At 41.0% G+C, this 20,361-nt stretch overlaps 1 long non-coding RNA gene across 1 annotated transcript in view; it reads left to right on the top strand.

Moving 5' to 3' along the window:
• The window catches only part of LOC147028949 (uncharacterized), a 36,308-nt gene extending 16,498 nt beyond the window's left edge, over positions 1-19,810 (top strand). The window contains exons 3-4 of the long non-coding RNA XR_015057780.1: positions 2,735-2,860; positions 18,966-19,810. This is a non-coding gene — a long non-coding RNA (uncharacterized LOC147028949). The remainder of the gene's footprint in view (positions 1-2,734; positions 2,861-18,965) is intronic.
• The last annotated feature ends 551 nt before the right edge of the window (positions 19,811-20,361 follow it).

Raw genomic sequence — 20,361 nt, forward strand, 5'->3', positions numbered from 1 at the left:
TTCCTCGTCTACTGTTTCTGTGACACCGGAAAACTTTTTACCACTGACAGATCCTGTCATGGGTCAGCGAAATGTCGGGGGTGCGGGTGATACACCCACCTCGAGGGTTTCCTTCCCTTTAGTGTACGTATGTTGTTCGTGGTGCCGAACCAAGCTCGTCCTCTAATGACTGCAATCCAAGGTTATGAATGAGCGTACAGGTCAGCTACCAATAAATTGGATCTTTGTCAGTTGATGTCTGTGACTTCTGAGTGATGTTGCAGTGATCACATCAACAGTAAACAGATACAAAGTCAAATGAGAAAGTTCACCATTACATTCAATGTCTAACTCCAATTCCTGCATTGAGTTACTTCTGCCGCCCAGTGTCCCAGTCCTGCCGGCACAACTCGCACGTATTCACCTCGTCCTTCTGGGCTGTCGAACATTCGATTCCCATCACAGTGTCTTCTCTCGCTCGCTGCCCCCCTCAATATGATTTAATAGCTCAAAGGAATTATTTCCTAATACACAATCTCAATGAGTTTTAATAAACCTGATTATAATCGGCTCCATGCATCAACAACCACTCTGGACATTAACACCTCGTTCACTCAGAGTTAAATCTGCATGGGACAATGGAAACGCACTTCTTGTCACATGTCACCCCTTCTCTCGACACCTCCCTCTCGTGGGTTTATATAGTATCACAGAACAATCCTGTGGATTCCAGCAAATGTGATTCTAGCCTATACTGGAAGTTTCGTCTGAGAACGTGCCAACATCTTCACGAGTCTCACCAGGCAGTTTACAGTACAATACTGCCATCTACAGTCAAAATTATCTCACTCTCTCTCTATCGAGTGCAGCCTGTGGCTGCTGGTTGCATCATTGGTTGGGACGCAGCTATGCCGCTGATGCAGTGTCCCCCTTACCAGTACACTGGTGCTCATTTTGCCAACCTCGGAAGGATGACAGGCTGAGTCAACCTCCTGGTGTTTTTTAATTCAGCGGCCAACGGGGATTGAATTCAGGACCCTAGGATCCCAAGCCGCCACCCTAACCACGAAGCCAACACCAGGTTTAATTATCTCATTACATCTGCAGTTTATATTACAATTTACCGATCCGTGCTAAACGAAAGTTATAACATTTGACCGTCCATTTTAATCGTTCATTTACAGGCATTTACTGATGCTTACAACATCTAGCTTTTAATTGACCATGATAAAGGAATGCATAACAAGCAGAATTACTTTTCCCAAAGTTTGAAACTCATGGAAAGGCTGAATGAGAGAGTGATGATGTTGGCACAGAGATGGAGTGAAGATAGTTTCCCTAAAAGGGAGGATAGAGAAATAAGTTAGGAAAGAACACCGAGGCAGTGAAAGTAGAGATTAGACAGGCCAACTGATATGGCTGAGTAGACAAGGATCATGTAAACAAACAAGAAAAGCCAACAAACCGGGTAAATGTGGAAAAGTTTGGGTGGACAGGAAAGAAGAATCAGCAAGAATAGAAAATATCAGGAATATGAATAGGCGATAGCATTAGTTGTTGATGCCTCACAATTATTGTGGATTCTGCAATTGAGTTGATGAGAGGGCAAAAGAGTGGAGGTGAGAAGTTGCTATGATTTTTGGAGAGTAAAACGTTTTTGGTTTGCGAGCAGAGTTGATGCAACATGATTATGCTCATGAGGAACGAATAGGTGCGAATGAAGGAGGCAAGCCCACAAATGAGGTGATAGGAAACTGTTAGACCACCAACCTGTATATGGTGGGAGAGCAGCAGAACTTATATCTCAACCTTCTGTTGAGTCATCCCAATTATCCTCAGGGTCTTGGACTCACTTTTTCTCGGGACACAACATGAGATCTGGCAGCACCTGCCCATTTCAAGCATTTCTATACCATATCCCTGCAAATTAAATCTTTATACACTATTAGGGGCTGAGAACAGCTGAGGAATGTGTGGAGGAATCTGAGGCACCTCCCTGTTCTAAAGGCGAGGTGGGATATGTGATTAGCCCAGGAAAATGTTATGGCAGATTGTTAGTCCAAGGAGCTTGTGCCAGAGGTTGAATGTAGAAGTAAGCTGGATGGTCAACCACATTGTCTTTATGTGGAGACAGTCAGTATGAGAGACATGGAAGCATTGAGTGACATCTTCCAGGTGATTGATCATTTTAACATTCTCTCCAAATCAGTGGACAATGATGCTGTTGCAGCCTGCCTGACATTGGGATGAATGACAATCCCTCCAATAGTGGAGTCCTCTGTAAACTGATATGCAGGGTTTTGTAAAGAATCCAAAATGTATATTAAAGTAAACTAGGAACAGAATAAGCCTCAGGACACTGTTGTGAGGAACTCTTTGTTTAGAAGGAGCGTTTTGCAAATACCGTTAGCACTAGTTGGTGGTGATGAGTTAATGTTGTGCAGTTACTTTTCCATCGCTTCAGATGAGAATCTCGGTTGCTCTAGTGAGTTACACATGGGGGAGGTGGGGGGGGCATCGAATATGACGGCAGGGATTGGGAACCCGAGCCTTTCCAGAAAATATACGATTGAAGCATTATGCATAATCTCAAGCTGTGTCCAATGTGATTCCATCATTGATGATTGAAGGGACTGAGGAAAAGGTTATTGAGACAATTTTAGTCATATCACCAGTATTAAAGATGTGAAGAATGGACTGAAACATTTGATCCCAGGTGAAATTGGTGCTGTGTTCTTGCTTTTCTGCACGACAGATGCAGATATTGTGTTGCCTGTCTTGTGAAGCATCTCCAGGTTATCACAAGTAGGAATGGCCCTTCAGACAGATAAAGCAAGATGCCTCCTTGTTATTGACTCAACGCAGGCTTCTGATACCATGGGTAAGATGCTAAACATCAGAGATGAAGTCCTGAGATAATGAATGAATGCATGTGACATAAAAAAGATGTCATAAAGGTGAAATTGATGAATTTCATCTAAATTGTGAATCTATCCATCCATCAATTGGGACCATACTCTGTGCAGAGCGTTGGTGCTGCCCAGTCTCCTTGGCTATTGGGCACAATCCTGGACTGGTCACCATTCCAACACAGGATACCAGCAAGCTGGCATGCATTTTGCCGACCTCAGAAGGATAACAGGCAGAGTAAACCCCACCTGGTTTTAATTCAACATCCGAATAGGATTTTAATTTTGGATCCTAGGATCCCAAGCCCACCAACCTAACCATAAAGCCAACACCAAGCATAAATTGTGAATGTGACATCTATAACTTGTGTGCATTTCTTCCTGGTACAAAAGTAAGGAAATAAACCTTAAACTTTGAGGCTGTACAGATGACATGCTGAGACCAGGAATATCATGTGCTCCTGTGGCTGTGCCATCTGCCTCCAGGAAGTTATGTATGCAAGTGCATTGCATGATGCTTATTTTTTTAATTTGAGTCGAGTTTTTCCATTTCATCAATGTTTTCGATAATGATGCCAGATAACCACTTGGTTCCACATCCAAAGTTCAACAGTTATACAGGATCATTGATCTGGAAGTTGTGGTATACAGACATTTGGTCGTGATTATGTTTCTGTTGATACTTGTTATTCTCAACCTCGACCGTTACATCCGGGTGCATTAATGATAACCGTACTGTTAATTCACGACCCATCAGAAGCTTGGCAGGTGAGTGACCGGTGGTTTTATGTGGTCTGGTGCGGTAGTTGAGCAACACACGAGCTGGACAAGATTGAATGGAGCCTTCCTTTATGCGGCCTCGACCATTCTTGATGATCTGAACAGCACGTTTGTCTTGGCCATTACTGGCAGGTTTGAAGGGAGCAGATGTGTAGTGCTTAATGCCGTTCATTTTACAAAAGCTCTGAAACTCTGAACTCGTAAATGACGATCCATTATCTGATACAATGGAGTTTGAAATACCATGTTGCATGGTCATGGTACGTAGAGCTTCAATTGTTACAGCAGAGGATGAGGATGGCACGACGAGAGTTTCAATCCATTTGGTGTGGGAATCAACTACGATAAGGAAAAGCTTCCCTTGAAATGGACCAGTTTGGTCGACGTGTAGTCTGGACCATGGTTTTGATGGCCACGACCACATGGCCAATGGAGACTGTGGTGGTGACTTGGCATGGGCTTGAGAAGTGTAACAATGGCGTGCACTGGACTCAATGTTACTATCCAAACCAGGCCACCAAACATGGGCTCGGGCAATAGACTTCATGGTGACTGTGCTTGGATTAGCATTGTGGAGTTCACTGATAATTTTCCCGTGAAGATTCGGTGGAATTATCACTCGCCTACCCAAAAGCAAGAAGTCTGCATCAATCGCAAACTCATCCTTCTAGATGAGGTACAGTTTTGCATCTTCAAGTAGTGTATGCCCAATCACCTGACATAACACAGCGTTTAATTTGTGACAAATCTGGATTGCTATTGGGAGCACAAGCAATCTGCTTAGTAGTTATGGGCGCCTCATCGTGAATGACGTCAGCTATGAGATGAATGATATCGCCAGATTCTGGATGTTCTGGGATGGTTGTGGGAAGTGGCAAGTGACTGAGTGCGTCAGCACAGTACATTTCCTTACCCGGGCGGTAAACCAATGAATAGACATAATCGACAAGGGTCAATGCCCAACATTGTACATGACCTGATGATGTGGGCAGAATGGCTCTAGTTTCTCCCAGGAGACCTAACAAGGGTTTCTGATCAGTCTCAATGGTAATATGTCTTCCAAAGACATATTGGTGCATCTTTAAGGTTCCCCAGACACACGCTAATGCCTCTCTCTCATTCTACTTAAACATAGCGACATTCAGTATCAGATAGGACTCGTGATGCATAAGCAATAGGCTGGAGATTACTGGTTCCATTTGTTTGCAACAACGCACACCCGATGCCATATGAAGAGCTATCACAACTGAGAACAAGTTCCTTGGACGGGTCGTAATGGACAAGTAATGGCGAGGAGGACAGCATGGTTTTATCAGCTTTGGACGCTCTTGTTTGGGCAGCTTTCCATTTCCAGACAACGCCTTTCCTGAGGGGAAGATGTAGAGGCTCGACGGTTGTGTTTCGTTGAAGCAGGAAATTACCAAAGTAGGTCAACATACCCAGGAATGCACGAAGTTCTGAAATGCTTTGTGGCATTTGTGAATTCGCAATTGCTTCAACTTTGCTCGGAGAGGGCAAAATGCCTTGACAGGAGATTTGATGACCCAGGTATTCAACTTTACGGGCTGTAATGGTACACTTCTCATGCCTGAGGCATAACCCAGCTTGTGACAGTCGATTGAGGACTTAGTTTAGGTTCTCGAGGTGTTCATGTTGTGACTTTCCAGTCATTAGTATGTCGTCCTGGAATACGACTGTCTTTGGTATACTTTTCAATAATGTCTCCATCTTGCATTGGAAGATTGTTGCAGCAGAGCATATGCCAAATGGGCATCAGTTGGACATGTGGAGTCCTCGATGAGTGTTTATGCATGTATAGTGCTTGGAATCATCATCCAGTTCCATTTGAGCATAGGCATTGGTCAAGTCAAGCTTCGTGAATGTCTCGCCACCCATGAGAGTGGTGAACAGATCCTCTGCTTTTGGCAATTCGTAGCCATCCAGCTTTGAATAGCGGTCGATCGTCGTTTTGGAGTCCCCACTAATGCGCACCATTCCATCTGCTTTGAGTATTGGAATGATAGGTAACGCCCAGTCAGAGTACTCGACTGGTGAGACCATGCCCTTACTCTGCAGGCGGTCAAGCTCTTATTCGATCATTGATCACATCATGGAGGGCACAGGTCTCGCCTTATGGAGCAATGGCTGAGCATCTGCAGAAACATGAATCCTCACTTTGGGCCCTGCAAAGGTGCCAACACCATCGCTCAACCGGCCAGGGAACTTGTTGAGCATGGTATGGTATCCAGTATCAGAGTTGGAGACACTGTTTCCATCACTCCAAAGAACTTTGATTATTCGTAACTAATCTCGGCCTAAGAGGGTTGGTCCTCCTCCATGCACTATCAGTAGTTGTTGGACATGGGTGCTGTTTCTGTATCCTCCAGTTATGTTAGCTGAGCCAACTACAGGAACCACGTCCTTGGTGTATGTTCTCAAGTCAGTGCACAGGCCAGAATGCAGGAGCCTTTCTCGGAGGGAAGATGGAGGTGAACTTTCTCTTGCTTATAATTGATTTTGAGGTGTCGGTATCAAGTTCTATCTTCACCGGGATCTTATCGATTGTTACATCAACTATAATTGGAGCATAGGAGCGCTTTGTTCCAACAGAGAAAACCTCATAAAGTTCCTCACTTGACTCTCGGCTGTCGGCTGTGCTCTGTGACCTATCGTCCGCTGCATCAGGGTTCACTGCAATGTGATCAGCAGGAGACAAGTTCTTCAACTTGGATCAAGGACAACGACACTTCAAGTGTCCCTGCATACCACAGTTGTTACAGGTATAATTCCTGTACCGACATTGGAAAGCTTGATGATTACCACCACAATGCCAATAAGTTACCCCAACCTTCCTGGTAGATTCAGAAATGTCAGGAGGTGGAGGTGAATTTGGTGGCTTGGTAACACACTTCTTATTGTGGCCAAATGTTACCTTGTTAAGTGATGGGTCCTGCTGGATAACTTTTGACTTGTTAGAGATCACATGCAGGCTCTCGGCAGTTTGCATACACGCAGTAGCGATTTCCATAACGTTAGCCAAATTTTGGGTCGGGTTCAGAAAGGAATTTCTTCAGAATTGAGTCGTCATTGATCCCCATTATGAAGAAATCACGTAACATCTCTTCGAGTTTATCTGTGAACTCACAATGTTTGGCAAGTTGGTGTAAATCAGCCACAAACTCAGATGCTGACTGACCATCTTGACGATGGTGGGTATAAAATCTATATCTCGAGACAATCATACCTGGTTTAGGGCTATAATGTCTTTTCACGAGATTGACGAGCTCTTCATATGACTTGTCAGAAGGTTTGGCTGGGGCAAGATGATCTTTGAGGAGGCTGTATGTCGGAGTGTCGCATACGGTCAATAATACAGCTCACCACCTTTCAGCGTCCTCAACAGTGTCCATTTTGTTTGCCACAAAGTACTGCCAGAGACGATCCGTATAGTTTTCCCAATCATCACCCACTGCATATTTTTGCAATATGCCGATGCATGAAGATGTCCTCGTTGCCAATGTAATATAATCAGTAAACAGGGACGAAGACTCTGAAGTAGGAACAATATGTTTAATCCAGACACGGCACAACACAGCACAGCACAGCACAGCATCGGAACATGGGCAGGTCACATGACTCTCCTTAACCTTGCCCTGGTGCACCCATGCATGCATGCATTCACATAATCTACTGAGACATCTCTGAATATCGGTCACACAAACAAAAACTTCTGAGTGAAGACAGAAATGTGGAGCTAGAGGTATTTGAGGGGCATTGTCGGAGTTTAAGGAAAGGCAGGACTTGGACAGAGTTGTAGGATGTGGGTGGTTGTGGGGCAATGGAGTGGGGAGATGTGAATTTGCAGACAGATAGGGGTTAACTGTCATGAGCTCATACTCGATGCAATCCAGGTTTCTTTTCTGAAACCAAAATTCAGCAAAACGAAGAAAGATCACAAGGGGTGAGGGGAAAACGATGAAGGCAGCACTCGACAAATCCATCGAGAGATGGGCATGGGTTTGTGAGTGATCCAATCAGGAAACAGAGGTTACGGAAGTAGAAGAAGAACAAGAAGTTGTATGGAAGAGAGGCATTTGGGAAGGATTAGATAGTAAAGGGAGATGAAACATTTTAAGTTGCCTTTTGAAAGAATTTTTGATTTGTTAAATTAGAAGGGATTATATAGGAAGGAAGGAAGGAAGGAAGGAATAAGGGGGAAGAATGAGAGTGGAACGAGCTATGCGGGGTATAATGTTTTTTTTACTGGAGGTTTTGAGCTGTTACAGAGAGAAGGATGATGAAAGATAAGCATAAGACGAGGAGAACAAAGTCGAGAAGAAAGGAGATAACTTGTTAGGTCTGAAATTCAGAAGCACATGGCCTAACCAAGGCCGAGAGAAACACAAACTTGAAACGATATAGTACAGGACCCAGAGAATGCATGCAAGAAGACACAGCAACAGTAATCTATCATGGTTCATCCAGTTGACAATGTAAGGGGTCATCCATAAATTGTGTCATGCATTTTCCAGCAATTTTTCATCTGACCTTCCACCACTGCTTAAGCAGCACCAACGCTCTGCACAGAGTATGGTTCCAATCTCCTCTTCCTCCTTCCACCACCCTCCTCCCCTTCCAATCTCCCCTCAATACTCCTGAACGCTCAGCCAAAGATTGCATCCTCCCCCCCCCCAATAAATAAAAGATAGCTCTTTGTGATACAACCATCACCACCTGCCTCTTTCCCACCATGCAATGCTCCACTATGCTGGACCAATAACCCACCCTTCCCCTTGTGTATTAGATAATATATCATTGGCTGATAATGGGACAAACCGAGAAAAAAATAGGATAAACTAATGTTTTCCCCATACTATTTTCGCCTTATGGTTTACTTGCTCACACGAATCATCGATTAAAAGAGAGGTGAAAATATTTTCATTAATCAATACTTTTAGATCTATCAATTAATTGATGTTGCATACAATACTATATACAGAGCGTTGGTTCTGTTTAAGCAGTTTCTATCAGTATGGTTCTAATCCTGGACAGGTGGCCACTCTGACATGGGAATACAGAGCAGGAATTTGTAATTTGTCCAGTGTGCCGGTGATAGTTCGTCTACTCTTCACCGAAGGACATTTGGCCTAATTTTCGCCTAAGTTCGCCGAAGGACACCGTGGGATTGTTAACATCAATCAACTAATTCCGGCAGATGGGACGCCGGTTTAACGTCCATTCGAGGGACTGCACACCCCTCATGAAACACCAGGAATGTGACCGTTTCATAGGTGGCACGAGATTCAAACAAAGGCAAGACAGCTTCGAGGCGGGTGTACATCCACTCCAGGAATTCATGCGAGCTCTTCTAATAAATAATCAATACTTAAAAAAAAAAATTGCAAAGAAAAACAACAATATAGGTTCCTGAAAATTGCATCACAAGCGATTGCTTGCATCTTGGAGAAAAGACAAAGGGAGATAATGCTCGAGAAAATGTATTCACCATTTCATGGATCATCACTTGGAAAAGTAAAAATCAGGATGACATGTCACAAGGGAAAGTATGATTAGAAAGCAGGTCACTGCTGCAGTAAATTAGTTATCGATTTTTGACTGTCAAAGGAAGGTGACAGCTTGTGAAGGATGTAGAGTTCTTTTCAAACTCGCTGGAGAAACACACAGAACTATGATGCAATTTTTCAATCAACCTAGATCAATCAATCAGTCTCTCACATTACAAATCTGTCTCTTTGAGGAAAGCCATTGTTTGTGTTGAATAGCTAATTGCTTCCGAGTGCAAACTGTCACTTATTTTGAAAGTATCTTGGTTTAATCTTTGTGCATTATTTCAACTGCAATTTATAAACTTTAGCAATGATTGTTTCCCCTTGTTTTGGATTTTGTCCAATCACATCGTTGTCATTTGAGACTGAAAATGCACTCAAAATGGCTTCTTATTATTGTTTGATGGATGTTTACGTGGGTGGAATACGATTATTGTTCTTATTATGGAATAGGTGTTATATGAGGATTTGATTGCTATTTCGTCCCACTGTTGCTTCATTGCAACTATATGAGGCACAACTGTGCTTCCTCACATTAAGGCAGGAATTTGGAATTTGCTCGAGGTCACCTACTGGTAACAACTCACCTACTCTTTGCTAAAGATAGGATGGGATCTTAAATGCCCACCAGCAATCAATTCCAGCAAACGGGTCACCAAGTTTAACATCTAGTCTGATTTCTGTCATGCTCATTGGTGTAACACCCTACCTGTGAAACACCAGGGCAACAGTTTATCACAGCATAAGGAATCAAACCTCGACGAGACGACTTCAAAGTGTGTGCACCTCCCCTGATCTATCCTCGATCAGTAATGGAGTATTAGTCATTGTTACAAAGATTCCTTCTGCAGCCTAATTCACTTTTAGCCATTTTGAACATCTGACCTCAGTATGACCTCACTATGACACCATTTCATCATGCCTTGCCCCATCAGGGTGCCATACCAGACGCTTTCCCCCATGCAATCATTATAGTTTTCCCCCAGGGAGTTGAGGATCGTGTGAGATTTTGGCAAGTGCCATTTCCTGGCATTGAAGATGCACTTGTAGTTAGGCCTGTCTCCTATCAACAGGACATGCAATGTGTACCATATGGGAATTGAACTGAGTGAATGCCATGGAAACCGCAAGACATACTCTGACCAACATATTTGAACATTAAACTCAATTTTTTTGGAAAGTTTGTTTTCTTTGCAACAGTGCTAAAAGAGATTTTAATGGTTAGATTTCTGGGGCACATTGGCTTTTTAGGGAAATATTTGTACAGGACTTTGGATGAGCTGGCAGAAACTTCAGCCAATGCTTTTGTTTGAATTTTGGAAAATAAATAATATTGAGAGCAAGGTGCACCTCCACTCCCCCCTCCCTCACCCTTCATCCCCCACCACAATCTCATATCCCATAACGTCCTCTGTCCCAGTTATTCAGTATCCTGAACGTCTGCACCAGAGGGCATCTCTCGCTGATGGCATAGCCGATATAACTCATTTTGCTTTCAGCCAGAGAGAATGCACCAACCATCAATGTTTATTACTTTGGCTGTTTGCCCTGACTGACATGATACTCCAGCAAAAATAACTATCATATCTCTTGACACGTCATCCGTTTTATTACTAAAAAATAATACTAAATCGTGTAATCTTTTCACAAGACTTGCATTATCATTACTTTAAATATTATTGAATAATCACCTTGCCAGATGATGTGCTGGTGAAGTGGTTGCCAAGGTATGATAATTATAATCACGATGATGATAATGATGATATATAATAACAATAATAACTATATATCTGTGATCACAAAGTGATCGCCAAGGGTAAGCCTTCCCGAGGGAGGGAGGCTTCCCCTTGGGAATTATCCATGACATATCCTTGGCCCGTGATCCAATGATAGTCATTTTGGGGGGGGGGCACCATATGACCTTGAACTGTAACATTTAGGGATGGAGTGTAAATTAAGAAAATGTGTCCATATCGACATTCTATCCATAAAACTCAACATCATAAAAATCGGAGGAAAATTATTCAAGTTATGTTCAAAATGATGTTATTGTTAATTAGGTCACAATCAGAAAAAAGTAGGTCAACAACACAAATCAAATATCAGGTGCACAACTTCATTGAATGTCCTCTATTATGATACAAGAACATCTTGGAAGGCCCAGCAGTCTTTGAGATTTTGCATTGGCAAAATTGAACGTCACAAAAAATGCATTTTTTTTTCCAGACTGCGGTTTGACCTTGACCTTTAACCTGGAGAGGTATGGTGTAAATTAAGCATAAATAAATAAGCACCCCAACCTCCCGAATACTGTTTATTCCCATTACTGATGAAAATGTAATTCCCAAAGTTCCAGCAGGTCCATTCAAAAGTCCAAGATACAGCTCGGACATTGGCAGAAAAAGGGAGAAAAACCTAAATGGTGGTTTAGTACTCCTAGGCGTGTCAGACTTTGACCTTTAACCCAGAGGGGGTATGATGTAAATGATGATTCAATGCGCCTTGTTCTGTGATATCTAGAGAGCGTAATTTCATTCAGATCGGACAAACTGTAGTTGAATTTTGGTGAAAAATGTTAAAACGTCTATAATTGGGTCATGACCAGAAAATTATGTCAAGGTCAAAAATATGTCAACCCCACATGCATTATATTACCATTATTGAGGCAAAATTTAATTCCGAAAGCCCTCGGGCATTTGCAGAAAAAAAAAAAACTAAATGGTGATTTAATACTCTTAGGGGTGTAAGTCTTTGATCTTTAACCTGGACAGGTATGATGTAAATAAAGCGTAAATACACCTTCCTCTAGGCTATCTAGAGAGGGCAATTTCATTCTGATCGGACAAACCTTAGTTGAGTGATGGTGAAAAATGTTAAAATGGCTATAATTAGGTCATGACCATAAAATTAAGTCAATATCAAAAAAGTCAACCCCACATACTTTCTGTTCACATTATTGATGCAAAATATCATTCCGAAAGTCCCTGCCTGCTCTGAGATACAGCTCCTAAATTGATACAGTTTGTTCAGAAGTTTGGAGGGTAGGGAGTGCAGGAAGAAAAAAATTCTAAACGGTGGCTTAGCACTCCAAGGGGCTAAGAAACTCTGTGGTACCATTCAAAATTGGGGGCACTAATTGTGGAAATGAACCCGACAACAGCAATAAGCCCTCCCCCTATGATATGGGTATAAGGAGAGGCTTAATAATACTGTGACAACTCTTCTTTAATAGCCCCAATTGTTAGCTCACCTGGATTTTAGTCAAGTGAGCTAATGCGATTGAGCAGTGTCCGTAGGTGAGTGAGGTGAGTGAGTGAGTGAGTCAGTCAGTCAGTCCATAAACACTTCAGTCATTATCACTTGAACTAAACACACGATTTTGATGAAACTTGGCCACCAACTTCATATCTGATGCTTTACGAAGGTTTATTGACCACATCAAAATCTGTGCTCATTGAGGGGGTATAGGGGTTTTTTTGACCCCCCCCCAAAAAAAATGGTATTTGCTCTTCTCCAAAACAACACACGATTTTCTTGAAACTTGATCACAGCTTCATCACCCATAATGTACCAAAGTGTAGCGACTACACCAAAATCTGCGCTTATTGAGGGGGTCTATGGAGTGGGGTTGGGGTTTGACCCCTAAAATAGGTATTTGCTCTCTTTTCCTAAACTCCGCACACAATTTTGATGAAACTTGACCACAACATTCTTGACCCATGATGTACCAAAGTTTACCGAGAGCATCAAAATCTGCACTCATTAAGGGAGTCTACAGTAGGGTTTTTGACACCGTAAAATAGGTATTTGCTCGCTTCTCCGAACTACACACCAAATTTCAATAAAACTTGACTCCAACCTTTATCACCCATGATGTACCAAAGTTTGTTCACTGCATTAAAATTTCAGGGTCTAAGGGGTCTGCGGATGGTTTGAGTGACTGTTGCTCCTGATCAGGTGAGCTTCAGGACAGGCAGTCCTATTTTTCCCACCTTATTGTGGAGTCAACCGAGAAAAGCTTTTGCCCAAACTCTTTCATGAACCAGTTGGTTAGATCTCATGTTCGATAGAGGGTGGCAGGAATTTTTAATCTGCTCAGGGTACCGGCAAAAACTCACTTACTTTTTGAGAAAGACACCATTGGATCTTTAATGTGCACCAGTGAATGGCAGCAAAAGGACACTCAGAGAAGTCCTGTCCCTCTGAAGAATGACACACATTGATGTTGTTGACCTTGGCCCTAAGTTGGCCTTTTGGTCCATGTTGATCTCAAAAATAATTGGCCCTTTGAATTCATTGTCCTGGAATATATGTCCCCTTCAAATTTCAAGTCAAGCAGAAGAAAATTGAGGATGTTATAACTACCACCTTAGTTGTTCACCCTTGGTCTATGTTGACCTTTTGGTTGATGTTGTCCTCAAAAATAATTGGCTGGTTGAATTCATTGACATGAAATTTAAATCCTCTTAAAATTTCAAGTCAGAGGAAAATTGAGGAATTTAGAAATCTCACCAAAGTTGTTGACCTTTGGCCGATGTTGACCTTTTGGTCTATGTTGACCTCAAAAATAATTGGCTACTTGAATTGAGTGACCTGAAATATATATCTCCTCTTCAAATTTCAAGTCAATCGGATGAAAATTGAGGATTTTATAAATCTCACCTAATTTGTTGACCTTTGGCCTATGTTGACCTTTTGACCTCAAAAACAATAGGATTATTCCTTTATGACAAACTCTACCCCCATGCAGAGCATGATATTTGCAAAATCCATAAAACAAATTTGACCTCAAAAATAATTGATCGTTGAATTTAATGACCAAATATACGACTCCTCTTCAAATTTCAAGTGAATCTGATGAAAATTGACAATGTTAGAAATTCGGCCTATGTAGTTCTTTTGGTCCATGTTGACCTCGAAAATAATTGGCGAGTTGAATTCAGTGACCTGAAATATAAATCCTCTTCAAATTTCATGTCAATGGGATGAAAATTGAGGTTTTTAGAAATCTCACCTGTTGTTGACCTTTGGCCTATGTTGACCTTTTGGTCTATGTTTACCTCAAAAACAATAGTCTTCTTCCTTATGATAAACTCTACCATATGGTGAAGTTTCGTGAGGATTAGTTTAAAATTGTGACCTGTCGGTGATAAACAGACAGACAAACAGACAGACAAGCCGGTAGGCGGCGATGGGTCGCCGAGCATGGAAACTATAAGATAGAGAGCAAAATGGATGTCATATAGCGGATAGGAAATCACCTTAGGATAATGCATATCAAATCTCATCCAGTTCCATCGACTGATAATTACTCGGTATCCATTTGAATGAAAAGTACCGACAATGCGGTTTGAAATCGGAAATCCCTAAAGTTCGAGGGGGTGCTGTGGGTGAACAAAGATCTAAATCGAAAATCCGGCTTGATTGTTTGTGCACAATGTATTCCAGACGATTAGTGTGAATTTTCATGACCGTCCGACCTTAACCCTAGGAGGAGTAGCATTTGGTGCGAAGGCACCTCCAGCTCTCACATATTATCGATTTTTGCACTAATTGACCTTTGATCTTTGATCCCTGACCGAAGCGAAATCGGTCAATATGTCCTGAGGCAAAGTTGTAGTACTCATTGAGTACCATGAACCTGCAAAGTTTCAATCGTATTGATGCACTCACCTGGTCGCTAGGGGGCCTTAAATTTTCGCCAATTTTCGCACATGCCCTAATTTTAGGGGGCACTGTGGGTAAAGTATTCCATATATCACAAAAACCGGAATATATTTGATAGAGCATCATCTGTAGCTAAATTCTGTCAAATTTCATAACCCCATGTGGGATAATGGCTTTCGGAATTGATTTCGCGTGAACGGTACCGATTTTGAAGGTTTTTCAGTTGTTGCTAGGGAACCAAAGCATCCCTAGCAACCATCACAATTTCCAAAGCACTAGGTCATAATATGTACCTACCACCCAAGTATGGTCAAAATCTGCCACACGTTTACTACCAATTATGCTGATGACAAACGAATAACACATCCAAACAAACAACCAAACAAACAGACAGAATTACTGACAATAAGGGTCACCTATTTCGGCGACCCAACAGAATAACAAAATCGACTAACCAATATACTTGAATATTTTTCGATTTTTCAAGTAACAAACAGACAGAGAAGGGTGCAAACATCACCTCGTCCACATTCGGTGTTGGAGGTAAAATGCTTAGAACATGATCTCAAAAGAACATATGTCATGAAAAAGCTTTCCATCATAAAAACATTTAAATCAATCAATTATATCTGAAATCCTAACTTTTGGAGCAAAACCACTGTTATGACATCCATGACACCAAGGTCTCCTTCGAATTGGATTATAAAAGTAGTCATCACCACTAACACTACCCTGAGAAACAGACCCCGTATCTTGTACCCTCTCATTTTGGCCCAGAGGATAAAATCACCTTTGTGTCCTTGCTCAATCCTTCAATTCTCTTCATTATCAAAATCATTGACATGAACTGAGTCTATAATTTGGATTGACCAATGATTTAAATCATGCCCGACCTCATTAATATGATTATATAAAGATGTATGAACACCGGATGTCACACTGGATCGATACCCATCCAAACACCCCTGTACTTTTACATCATGAACCTTACATTAACCTTTTAGCAGTGGCAACCCAAAGGGGAGAGCAGTACTCCATCAAGCTGCAAAGAAAGACCATGTAGGTTGTCAAAAGTTCAGATTGGCCAAGGAATGACCTTGCACGCGATGAAGGGTGCCCAGTCGGAGGCCAATGTTGGAGGCTATCTTGGAAATACAGTCTTCCCAAGAAAGATCATGGCTAATGGTGAGTCTCAAAACTTGAGTGGCCTGACCTATTCTCGTGATTTGTTGAGGAAGTGTATAGGAGGGTTTTCTAGACGGAATCTGGTGTACTTTTCATTTGTTAGTACTTTTACATCATGAACTTTGTGCCAATTTGTTAGTACTTTTACACCATGAACTTTGTTCCATTTAGTTGTCCAACCAATGGTGGCAGTAGTGTCAGCACTGTTTTAAAATCTGGATTCCAACAAATAATTTTGCCACACATTATTATCGGGCTCGTGGACCTCCCCAACAGGGGACTGGCGTTGAGGAAGGCTTGAACGGAAGTGTGACACTTCCTTGCCTGGCGGCTCGCTATTTACACTGTCGTGTGAATGACTCATGGATTTGAGTTTCACTGGAGTTTCACAAAATTGCACGGCAATTCACTGGAGTTAAACTGCATTCGCAGCCTTATCTTCAGTGATGAATTTCCTCTCTTGACTCACGGAACTTCGTAGCACCTGTCGCGGCCCAATCATCAGTGGGTTGTCACTTCTTTCAACCACAAGACCACGAGTACCAAAGCTCTTTTGGAGAGCAGCTTATTCCCATGGGAACTGGCATTTATGACACCCGGATCACGGAGGAATTGTATTTCGTGGGCACAATGTCAAATTGGCCCACTGGTGATATGCCATTTTGGATGAAGTCATAAACCTTTAGCGGTGAGAAGAAGTCGATAACTCGATTTTCTATCAGTCCTTTCAGATTGTCAGGGTGAATGTGTGGGATTATCAAGGTTGAAAGACATATTCCAAGTGTTGGACTAGCTCCTGATCTATTAAGGTCTGCAGAGAGGTAAGTCTACTGTCTGCCAGGCTGGAGGATGAGAAATTATGTGGTAGAGGGTGGAATTATCAGCAAAGAGAAAATCAGGATTTTTCCAGGGAATCAGAAAGATCATTGATAAAGATCCAGCCTTGACTCTGAGAATACATGAGGATCCTGTTAAGAGCTACCTATAGAATATGGGAGTGTAGAAAGTCAGTGATCCATGAGAGGATGTTGCCTTGGATGCCATGAGCACAGAGTTTAGACATCAAGGTGGGGGGCCAGACTGTATCAAATGCTCGATGAGGTATTCTCTATTCTTCGGACAAACAGACAAACAAACAAGATGATCGCAATACTCACGTACTCGGCCAATGGCCTCGACATGAGTAATAACACCAGGCACAATCCCTATGGATCTCCACATTTCAGATTATGTGGAACAAATGTTTGACAACAGTTCATTATAATTCTCCACTTTGGGTATGAACATGTACAAACAAAGTGTGTTGTGAGAAGACAGTGAAATATGGAAATAAATGAAATAAATTTTGCACATTTATTTTAATATTTATGAGAATTGAGTGTGTTTAAGAACAACCAGTAAGAACAAAGAGATAAAGCTCATTGGTCCACTTGCATTGACATCGTGGACATTGAAGACATCATGATATCTTTCGAAAAAGCAGCCTTTGTGTGAGACTGAGGTTAATAAATCTATTCTCTATGGATTGCTAATGCAAGTTATTTATGATTAATATAGATGTTAAGTTAGATTCCTTGATGGTAAGAGTGGGGATGTGTTGAATGGTATTTCAGAGGTTTAAAAGAAAACACGTCGGAAAGAAATAACAGCCATTAAACATCTCGAAAAGAATCCTTGCATGCACCTTTGAGCTGTTTCATCTGGGTTTGATTTCTGACATGACTACAAACTGTCACTCTGGTACTTCACAGACAGGGCATTACATCATTGAGTAAATGGTCCTTGGGAGGGATGTTAAGCTGGATTCCCTGTATAATAAGTATTTGCTGGTGGATGGTAAATATTCCATGATGTCTTTTACAAGATTAAGTCAGTGTGTGCCGGCACCATGGCCGAATTCAAAAATTCTGCATTTATTACTGTTGAGAGAGGCAATCACAAAATAACAAGTGTAATCCTTGCTATGAGACTGCTTATGGTACAACTGATGCTATGAAAAAATATGGATCCATCAAAGAATTGAGCATATAATGAACCATAACAACCAAGAGAAAATCTTTCAATTTAGGCCATGAGCCAGACCCGGTAATTTTTGTCCACCGATACCATCCAAGAGGAATAATGCTCATCATCATTTTTGGCAGGGTATACATCTCTGCAGTCAGAAACTATGTAATAGCATTACATTGGTGGTGGCCTTTTGTGTGTGATTAGCCGATTTTGTAACCCCATCCCAAAATATACTTTTCTGAAACTTTTCTAAGACAGAAGAAGACATTCTATTTAAAACTAATGGTTCTATCTTATTATAGGATATATCATCTTGAAAATTGTGAGGCACGTAGCTCATGTTATTTGCTTTTCAAAACAGTTGTTAAAACTAGCCTAGCATAATGTTTGCAATTACAGGCACTGATAGTCCAGTGCTGATACATTGTAGAACATATGATTTTGTTTTCATACAAAGTGGTACTTAAGATTTTTGCCCATATAATAATTAATGGATACCATGTTTAAATACGTGAATTTGAAGAAAATTTAATCATAAACTAAAATAACAAAATATATTTTAAGTTAGATGTACATTATAAATGTTATTGTTATTATTGTTACCCCACCCCCCCCCCCCCAAAACTAAAAAAAAACCCCGCAAATCAAGGAAAATTTGTTACTTTTTGTTTTTCTTGCATACAGGCTACAAATACATTGATAAAACGATCTTAAATGATTTGAAGGTTCATGATTTTATGTATGAATATAATGTATAAGTATAATGTATAAATCATCAACATAAATGTATAAATCATGTACAAATATAATCATTTTTGTGTACTTACGTCTTTACCAGATATGTTAATCTGATTTTATTTTGTTTCAGGTATTTTGGTGGTGGTGGTGGTGGTGGTAACAGTTCTACACCAGAAGTGGCCAAGCTAACGCCTTTGCTTCAGAATGGAAAAGCCTCAGTCCAAGGCATCTGCTAAAAATCAGCGTATCATACACATGACAGCATCCAAAGAAGATGATGAACATTTAGTCAGTCCTCAAAGCTATGACTCATGGCTAACCAAACTTAAAGCAGCCAAAGTGAGAAACCATGCACCTCTTTTAGACATTGCCAAGCAGCTTGAAGATGAAGAAGTACCAACAATTCCGGTTCCGGTTTTGGAGCAGCGAGAGGTCTCCTTCGGGGCTCCCCGCTGACGTTCTCAAAGCTAAGTTTCCGGTTGTTATTTGTCCCGTTTTAACTGTTTAATTTTCTCACCTACATGTTACTGTGTGTTGCTAGTTCGGTTTTGTTTCAAAAATCGTGCTATTTTGTGAGTATTTTTGTCGACTTTCTTATCTGTGCTTGAGGCCTAGGCCTAGGCTTGAGGCCTACCGGTTCCACTCGGTGTTCGATCGTTTTTTTTTGTTTGTTTGTTTTTTCTCCCCATGACCTTCAATTTCTATCCTCCCCATTACCTTCAATTTTGATCCTCCCCACTTTCCAAACATACCCCATTCTCCCAACTAATCTCTTTCTTATCTCAAAAAAATAAAAAATAAAAAATAAAAAATAAAAAATAAAAAATAAAAAATACCCTACAACAACAACAACACGCTCACCTTCTCCCGATTCTGCTTCTTCTTCTTCCTCTTAACTTCCTCCTCGTCTTCTTCCTCGATTTTTTTTTTTACACTTCCATGACCGAATCTGTTGAAGTCTCTCATACATTAATATTAACAACAACAAAAAAAAAAATATATATATATATATATATATATATATATATATATATATATATATATATATATATATATATATATATATATATATATATATACCCAACAACAACAACACGCTCACCTTCTCCCGATTCTGCTTCTTCTTCTTCCTCTTAACTTTCTCCTCGTCTTCTTCCTCGATTTTTTTATTTTTTTTTACACTTCCATGACCTAATCTGTTGAACTCTCTCATACATTATTTTTAACAACGAAAACGATCTTATAATGCTTCATCTTCCTCTCTCACACATGTGGTACTCTTTACTGTTTCACAATGCACTACTCTTCTGCTATTTTAACAGACTGCTCTCATTTCGACCTCTCCTTCATTCCTTGCCTAAAAAATCCAACTATTACAGCACTTCTTCTCTCCATGCTCTGAATTCGCCTTCATTGCATCCATCAAGAATTGTGTTAAATCGCATCTCTGACCTAAAACTTTTAAAAACCACAGTTTGCCATGGATGCTCACTTTCCATCAACCATTCTTTTTTTCCAACTTCAGT

The sequence above is a fragment of the Eptatretus burgeri genome, chromosome 4 (assembly GCF_056783735.1).
Source record: "Eptatretus burgeri isolate ZD-2024b chromosome 4, Ebu_testis_v1, whole genome shotgun sequence".
Taxonomy (NCBI): domain Eukaryota; kingdom Metazoa; phylum Chordata; class Myxini; order Myxiniformes; family Myxinidae; genus Eptatretus; species Eptatretus burgeri.